Source organism: Gossypium hirsutum, chromosome A01 (assembly GCF_007990345.1).
Source record: "Gossypium hirsutum isolate 1008001.06 chromosome A01, Gossypium_hirsutum_v2.1, whole genome shotgun sequence".
NCBI lineage: Eukaryota > Viridiplantae > Streptophyta > Magnoliopsida > Malvales > Malvaceae > Gossypium > Gossypium hirsutum.
The window spans coordinates 22,653,506-22,662,221 of NC_053424.1; the positions used below are offsets into that span (position 1 = coordinate 22,653,506).

The window sequence follows — 8,716 nt, forward strand, 5'->3', positions numbered from 1 at the left end:
TTAACCATAAATCCTAAAATCTCAATTAAAAATTTCCCGCCACAACTCAATCCTAATTAAGAATTTCTTTGCACTTCTCAGCAACAGTTCTATTGCTATTCATTTGTTGTTTTTCTGGCAACTAATGGTTGCTGCTATTTTGCTATTCAATTGCTAGTTGCTGTTATTCAATTGCTGTTTTTCTTGGCACTTCACTGCAATTACTGACTGCTACAATTCATTTGTTGTTTTTCCAGTAACTGCTGCTATTTTTCTATTCAATTGTTGGCTGCTGCTATTCAATTGTTGTTTTTCTTGACACTTCTCTGCAACTGCTAGCTGTTGCTATTCATTTGTTGTTTTTCGGGCAACTGTTGCCAGCTGCTATTTTGCTATTCAATTGTTGGCTACTACTATCCAATTGTTGTTTTAAGATAAGTTTTAATTCTAATAGTTTCTATTTTCGCAATACAATAATGATGATGATCATTGAATCATGAAAATTGAAAAGAAGATACAATAATTCAAAGTTATTGGCTGTTGTTATTGGTTGATTTTTTTTTATATTAGACATGATTAAATTAAATATGCATTACACTATTGCAAACCATGGAGATTTTCTGGTTAGTGATCGTGCGCATGTTTTAAAGATTTTTTTTTTTTAGTTTGGTGTGGAACTGTGTTTGTTTGGGATGTTAAGTATTTCCACTTGGTTTTCATTTGTTTGATATATAGTTGTATTTAGAATCTTTGAAAGAGTTGTGATTTTTAATAATAATGATTTAGCTTAGTGAAAAAAAATCTATATGGTTTTCAACCTATGTTTTTATTATATTTTAATTGAATTTTAAAAATTTTTAGCGGTTTCTTTTATTATCATGATTTTTTATTAGATATTAAAATTTCTTCCCAAGTTTTGTTAATTTATAATTTTCATTTATGGAGACACATCAAGTCAAAATAGTTCATCTTGTCAATAAAAAAAATAATTCCGTTGAAGAAATAAAAGTGGGACTGAAAGTGCATTTTGAATAAAAGGCTTACAATATTTACAATTAGTTTGCTCTGAGTAAGGGGTTTAGTCTTCGAAGAGGAAATAAGAGACGACGTATGACTAAACCTATAAGACAACATGAATTTTTATGCTTGAAATCTAGGTATCATAAATACGAAGATGTTGACAAAGTGAAAAAAATTTAATCGTCTAGAGACAAGGACAGGTTGTCAAGCTAAAATCTGTTTTACAACAGAAAAAGGTCTTTAGATTGTTTCTTACTTTAATGATTATCATAATTACCACCTAGCAACTTCAAAAGAAAGAATTTATTTAAGATCAGGAAGAAAAATTTTGGAAGGACATGTAGATGTTAGAATCAAACAATCAAGTTCATATTCATTTCTCAATAAGGAGATTGGGTTTGAAAATATTACATTTACCAAATTAGATTGTCATAATTTCTTGCGAATTGAAAAAGAGAAAATGATTGAGGCAGGGGAGCATTATCATTTTTTTCAAATATAAGGAAGATAAGACCCTATGTTTTTCCGTTCAATGCAAGTGGACCAGAATAATCGACTAGCTAATTTTTTTTGGAGAGATGAAAGATCAAAATTGGACTACAATTGTTTTGGAGATGTACTTGTGTTTGATACCACATATAGAACCAATAAGTATAATTTGGTTTGTGCTCAGAATCAACAATCACTGGAATACTGTTTTGTTTGGTTGTGTTTTTTTATCAGATGAAACCACTAAGTCATTTACTTAGCTATTTGAAACATTTTTAGAAGCCACGGGCCACCGACAACTGAAGAGGACTTTTACTAATCAAGATCAAGTGATGATGAAAGCAATAGAGATTGTGCTCCCAAAATCTTCTCATAGATTATGCATGTGGCACATTTCAAATAATGCTAAACAACATCTTGCTAGTTGTTTTGCCAATGCTGAGTTCAAAGTACAATTTAATAAATGCTTTTGTGAATGTGCAAGTGAAAAAAATTGAATCAAGTTGGGTTACCATGATTGAAAATTTTCAAATTCAAGATCATGCTTGGCTTAAGAGACTATGAGCTTCACGTAAAATGGTGCCCTGCCTTTAGCATAAATATTTTTTTGGCTTGGATTAGATCCACTCAAAGAAGTGAGAGTATGAACAACATATTACATCAGATTATGAATTTCTCTTTGCCTCTTATTCAGGTTATACAACATTATGAGGAAAAGGCAAAAGAATTTTGCCAAATAAAGTTAAATCAAGATTTTTTATGTAAAAATATGGCACTAAAAATGTTAATGAATGTGGGATTTTGAAGTCTGCATCCGATGTTTAAACTCTTGCTATGTTTAAAATATTCGAAGAGGAATTGATGGATTGTATAGGCTTGAATTGAGTTGAAGTTAGCAACATAAAAAAATTTTCTTTATATCATGTGACTGAAGATGGACGTGAAAGAATTTATTGTGTGGAGTTTGGTGTTTCAAATAACATTGTCTAATATAGTTGTAATATGTTTGAAAGTCTTAGATTACTTTTCCGTCATTACAGGTTCATCTTATGAATAACATTAAAGAGATACTCGAAAAATATATACTTGGGAGATGGACAAAAAAACAAAATTGTTGTTGGCAAGTGATTTTAGAGCCTCATCAGCACATGAAGAAAAATCTAGCTGTTTATTGCGCCCCAATGAATTGAATCATATCGTTACAACCTTTTTGACAAATGTTCATTGACTCCTAAGTGTACTCAAATTGTCAAAGAAAAACTATTTGAGGCATTGCAATTAATTGAAAAGGAGATGACAATTATGCAAGAAGCTAAAGATTAGGAAATTTCAAACATACATCTTTTCAAGATGCTATCAATGATACCAATAGGAGATTAAGTGAAAAATCAATGTTTGATCCTGTATGTGTCAAAAAAAAAGTGTTCAAAAAATTCTCAAATGAAAAGCCAATTTGACCAAAATCAAAAGAAAAAAACAAAGAAGGCAATGAACTCTCAAGTTTCAAAAGATAGGGAGAAAATATCAAGTGAGTATGCTTTCCTTTAGTATTATATTTGCATATATTTGTTATGTTATTTAATTAATTTTTGTCTTTATTTTAATGAAAAAAATAAAGAAATAGTTAAGTTTTGCTTTACTATACTTTAATTTACATCTTGTCATATTTAGTTTTAACAAATAATTGTTGTTTATCCTTTTTATCATCAAATTTCAATGTTAATGACTCCAAACTATTATAACCATTTTTTTCATCCTCTACAGGTATTGATTGAATGCATTATTCTTTTTAAATGTCAAAAGTCGTAAATACTTAAGTACATGTATTGTGAAAATATTTTTATGTAGGATTTTTATTCAAATTGGAGGTTCAATTCTTCATGTAACATGAGTTATACTAAAATGTTGGAAAATAATGATCCATCGCTATTCAAGACTAAAGTAATATGTTTTTACTTATATTGGATGAAATTATTATATGTATAATTTAAGGGTTTATCTAACAATATAATACTTTTAATTCATGAACATTTCTTAAATGGTTTAGAATCTCAGAAAGATTGATGATAATTTATGAGAAAGACTTCAATTTTATTGTTATATGTAATTATATAATGTTTTGAGAATAATAGTATTATATGGTTTTTATAGTGCTATCTTGTATTTCTTTTAGTTATTATTTAATATGGAAGAAGTTCAATCAATATTTTTGTAAGTATATTGTTTTGGTAATTCGATGTTAGTTTTGAAAACGATACAACTAGAAATTTTAATATTTTTTCATACTTTCAAAAAAGTTCTCAAAAAGAAAACACTTATATATAATGCGCATTTTTTTTTGTGTAAATTCTAAAAAAAAAAGCACTCATATATAATATGCATTTGTTTTGTGTATCTCTAAAATGAATAACACAATTAAATTCCACTAAACCTGCTCGACTATATACCCATGTACATAAAAAATTAAAACTAAAAACAACCACATATAATATACATATATGCATCTGAATACCACACCTCTCCATGGTGTTTTATAAGAGTTCTACCGATTTTATAATGCATAGTAGGCAAGAAAGAGATGGACTCCGTCGATTTTTATTTAAGAAAATGGGGATCGACTTTTTAAAACCAAATGTGGAGTCGCCACCAATCTTTTTGTTTAGGTGTGATTGGATCACCTAATAAAACATTTTGTTTCATTTAAATCAATTTTGGTCCACGTAAATTTAAAAATGGGTTCGAGAGCCGGTTACGTATGAGGAAGGGTTAACACCCTCATTACGCCCAAAAACTAGTACCAGATTGATTAATTGTTGTCTTTATGTCTAGGGTTTTTCAAAAATTTAAAACATGGTTCCTTTTAAAACATTTGAGTGGTTTAAGCTGGTCGCCAAAACTTTCTCGTTTCAAAGGTATAAAGCATCATATCCAGCACGATAGGACATGATCCTTTATACTTTTGAGAACACGATTGAGTTTTGACTTCCAAAAGTTCTTAAGTCAAAAGTTACAAAAGGGTGTCAAAATATTTAGTCCAACGAAAAATCAAAACCCAACACGATAGGGTACGATTTCTCGAATTTCTAAATACTGAACATTGTCTTATTTTAGGATTTTTAAAGATATTTGTAAACCCAAAACATATTACTTTTATTTGAAATTCAATGGAATGATTGATTTTAAAGAGTTGAGAATTATAAAGCAACATTTTGTAAACCAAAAGAAAAATAATTAGCATGGGATAGTATACATGCATAAAATACAATATTTGGTGAACGAAGATAACATAACCTTACTTAACCAACTAAATCAAATAATTGACTATAGCTAATCTAAGCAAAATGAAACCATCTTTCTAGCATGCATAGAGAACAATTGAGATAACAACAAAAATGAAAGAAATAGTACAACAATGATGTATAGCCTAATATAATACAACCAATGCAAAATATACATAACAAAATGAAAAAAAATAGAAAAAATGTGGTATAAGACAAATTTTAAATAATGATGAACACATATAATATATGAATTGATGAATTAATGAATTTGAAACTATTTGTAAAAACAAACTAGAGATATATATGTAATCATTAAAATATGTATTATAGAATGAAGATTTTTAGATCAAATAACATACAAAGTGTTAAAAACATTTGTTGAAATATATACAATAAAGAAAAATTTAATAATATATAAAATATGAAAGGATAGCAAGAATACATAATAAGATAAAATCTTAGGAAATACACATAATAGGTTTACCAAACATATATATATAAATAGATTTAGAAATAATTATTTGTAACAACAACATGGAATTAATAATACATAAAAGATTAAATTAATTTTGCTATATATGTACAAATATATATATAAGTATTTAAATGAGATACTATATAATATATTAAAATAATATGATATAAAGATGAATTTCAAAATAATAATTTTATAAACACAAAAAATGAAGTTCCTAAAATAACTTGACATATACACAAAAATATTAAATAAATTTTAAAACAATAGGTATTTTAAATAGAAAACTCCATTATATGTACAAATATACACAAAAATATTTAAATGAGACATTATATAAAATGTTAAAATAATATGATAAAACCAACATCAAAATAATTATACAAATAAAAACAAAGCAAAATTACCAAAATAGACTAACACATATATAAAAATATTAAATGAATTGTAAAACATTAAGTGTTTCAAATAGAAAGCTTAATTAAAATACTAGGTGTACACAAGTATATAAATAAATATTTAAATAAAATTTTATACATAATGTTAAAATAATATTATACAAAAACTTCAAAACAATGATTCTTTTAAACAAAGTAAAATTATTAGAGTAACTTCAACGCATAAAAAAATAAATGAATTTCCTCAAAAACAATGAATTATATAAATAGAAAACTTAATTAAAATAAATTTAAAATGAAAGGGGATAATTTATAAATTTTTAAAAATTGAACTGAGGATTATTGCCCAATGCACACAAATGCCAAGGGACTAAAGCTGGCAATATTCCAGACCCCGAAACGCAGCGCTGTAGCGCGGACCAAAATGCAAACGTGCTCAAATTATAGGGCCGAAATTCTAACATAAAGTAAAATAAATAATATGTGATTGAATGCCCGTGTAAAAGAGAAGGACATATCGCGCAATTATCCCCTCTCCGCAAAAACGCGCGGATCCTGGGGTGAGAGGATCCTGGGGTTTAATCAATACGACGCCGTTTTGGAGCCACTGAATCAGGCTCAAAACGGTATCGTATTTGGTCTTATATAAGGCCTAAAATTGAACCATTCAGCCGAAATAACCTAGGTCTTCCCCTCTCCTTCAGCCGAACCCTAAATTTTCTCCCTCAAACACCAATCCACCACTATGAATTGCGACCAGCGCTCATAGGCTTCGAAGAATTATTTTTTAGCCTCGGAATTCCCTTTAAACTCCGATTTCGACAAAGCGAAAGAGAACTGACGGCTTAATCGCAAGGTATGATCACCTTTCTCCTCTCGTATTTGTTTTCCTTTTTTAAAAGTAAATGATGAAGAAAACCAAATAAAATAACTAACAGAAAATTAAAGAGATTAAAAACGGAGATCACCTTCTTAAAAACTGCTGTTGAATTTTTCTATTCAATATGCCTATTTAGTGTGCGTAAGAATACATAGTACATCCAATGGCTTTTTATAGCTGAAAAATGGAAATAAAATAAATAAGAAAAATCAAATTGCTTTGCTATAATTTACTACATATTCTATTATTTGCTTATTCTCGCATGTTCTTTTGCAGGAGCATCCATACAGGAGCACGAGGAGGGGCGCATGTGAAGGAGGCCGTTTCGTGAGGAGCCCAATCCTGGCTGGCTACTGGTGACTTCCAGAAGCTTCTGGCCTGGGCTCTATGAGCCTGCTTCGAGAATGAATGGCCAGGAGTGCAGACTACTGCTACGGCGCTAATTAGCAACTGGGTTTTGGGCTAGGGTTAGTCTTAGATTGGACTTTGGGTATAATTATTGGGCTATAATAAGTTTGGTTTAGTTTAATAATTGGGCTGTTATTATATAAATTTTTTTGGGTTAAATAATTTGTAAATGGGCATTAGATTATCTTGGGCTATTTATTGTTTTTGTTTTTTATTTTTGTTTTTTTATCTTTATTTTGGTTTATAATGGGCCGGGCGAATTGGGCCTATTACAGACTCCTTTGTAACATTCATACAGCAAAAATGATAGCAGTGTTAGAGATACTTGGAAGCCTCTCCTTGAGCACCTTTGGTGCTAAATGATTAAAATGGAGGTAGATATGATCCTACAAAGGTCTTATAGATATAAATATCACAATTAATAATCCCCAAGTTGTGACATAATTCATATTATATTTGCATGTAATTGGAGTAAATGTCCACATTACACAACACACTAAATCAACAGATCTTTCTTATGGTACAAGCAACAACATATAGGGTGTGAAAAATGATGCCTAAATATTTAGGGGACTAAAACTAAAGTTCGAGCAAAATGCTAGATAAAAACAACCACACATTTACTTTAAACTATAAGTAGCATAATACAATACCTCTCAGTATATATTGCAACCTCATATACACTTCTTAAGCAAGACAAACATAGATGACATTGCATAATAAAAATGCATGAAATGAGGTGATAATCATACCTGTAATAGGCCCATTTCGCCCAGGCCCATACCAAAACCAAAATAATAAATAATAAAAACAAAATAAAACCCAATAATCAGCAATTCAATGTCCATGTTACAAACCCAGTTACCTAGCCCATTTACAAGTAAATTAACCCACATAAGCTTAACCCAATTGAAACCGTACCCAATTATCCTAATACAGGCCCAAATGGCCCAAGACATTTTTGAGCAGAAACCCTAGGGGTTTCTGCTCCTTGTGCCGCCGCTTGTTAGCCTGGAAGCAGGCCTTCAAGTCAACGAACTGCCGCAGCCTCCGACCGATTCTTCCACGCGCGCCACGCTCCACGCCCACGAATAACTCCTCCAGGCCATGCACACCTGCAACGAAGTAACAACCACAACAGCAAGCAGCAGCTAACAACAAATGACAGCAAGAAAATAGATTTTTTTTATTTTTCTTTTATTTATACTGTAAAATCCGACTATAAAAAGCCATTGAATGTACTGTAAAAGGAGATTTACGAAATACTAGATACAAAAAAAGAAAAAAAGCAATGAAACTAAGGTGATTTCATATTCATTTTTCCGTGTTCTAATTTAGTTTTTTTTTTCCTTCTTTGTTCCTGCATATAGATTTTTTACAGAAAAAAATAGGGAAAATGGACTTACCTTAATGTTGGCTCCTTAATGTCCTTGCTTGCTTCGTCGTAATCGAAGCCTAAACGAGGATCTTGAAGCGTTTGAGCAAGGCTCTTGGATTCGTGGTCGAACAGGGCCAGATTTGGCCTTCGCTTGATGACTGCCGGCCAAATATGGAGGCAAAACGGCAGTTGAAAGGTGCCTAATGTTTGGCCGGATGAATAAGGGAGATAGACTGTAGGTTTTTTATTTTAATTTGTTCTTAAGTGTCTGAATGTTGGATTTTAGGGTTTTTAGGCTTGATTTTGTGCAGAGGTTGAAACGGTGCCATGTAGAGTTCGGAAGATCTGCACGCAAACCCGATCCATGTGCTGGATCTGCGCTTTGGCACTTTAGTGGTCAAATTGCGC

General features: G+C 30.5%; 2 long non-coding RNA genes across 2 annotated transcripts; one reads left to right on the forward strand and one right to left on the reverse strand.

The window, feature by feature from the left end:
- The first annotated feature begins 5,750 nt into the window (after window positions 1-5,750).
- Window positions 5,751-8,202, forward strand: LOC107916568 (uncharacterized). The gene is made up of 2 exons (XR_001689506.2): window positions 5,751-6,498; window positions 6,799-8,202. It is a non-coding gene; the product is annotated as an uncharacterized lncRNA (long non-coding RNA).
- Window positions 7,530-8,716, reverse strand: LOC107916569 (uncharacterized). Its single transcript, XR_001689507.2, has 2 exons — window positions 8,337-8,716; window positions 7,530-8,045 (listed from the first exon to the last, which is right to left on the reverse strand). It is a non-coding gene; the product is annotated as an uncharacterized lncRNA (long non-coding RNA).